Consider the following 347-nt stretch of genomic DNA (forward strand, 5'->3'; position numbering starts at 1 on the left):
AGGCCCGTGGGCGGGGGTGGGGGACTGAGAGAACAGCAGTGAGGCTGGCATGAGGCAGGAGGTGGTCAGAGCCGAAGACAGAGAAGAGTAAAAGGACCAGATTATGTAGGGCCCACTTGGGACCCTCCCTTTTCTCTCAGATGATTGGGAAAGTGGTGGGTGGTTTTGGACCCAGGGTTGACCTGATCTGACTTAAGGTTTCTCGTTGATTTTTCTTTGTCTGAAATAATTTGGGGGGGCGCCTGGGTGGCTCAGTCCCTTAAGCTTCCGACCCTTAATTTTGGCTCAGGTCATGATCTTGTGGTTTGTGAGTTCGAGCCCCAGAGTTCTTTCTCTCTCCCTCTCTT

The 347-nt window shown here is 52.7% G+C and overlaps 1 protein-coding gene across 1 annotated transcript in view; it reads left to right on the top strand.

Moving 5' to 3' along the window:
* WWC3 (WWC family member 3) overlaps positions 1 to 347 on the top strand; it is a 108,591-nt gene that overhangs the window by 100,792 nt on the left and 7,452 nt on the right. The window lies entirely within an intron of this gene.

Source organism: Crocuta crocuta, unplaced genomic scaffold, assembly GCF_008692635.1.
Source record: "Crocuta crocuta isolate KB4526 unplaced genomic scaffold, BGI_CrCroc_1.0 scaffold224, whole genome shotgun sequence".
Lineage (NCBI taxonomy): Eukaryota > Metazoa > Chordata > Mammalia > Carnivora > Hyaenidae > Crocuta > Crocuta crocuta.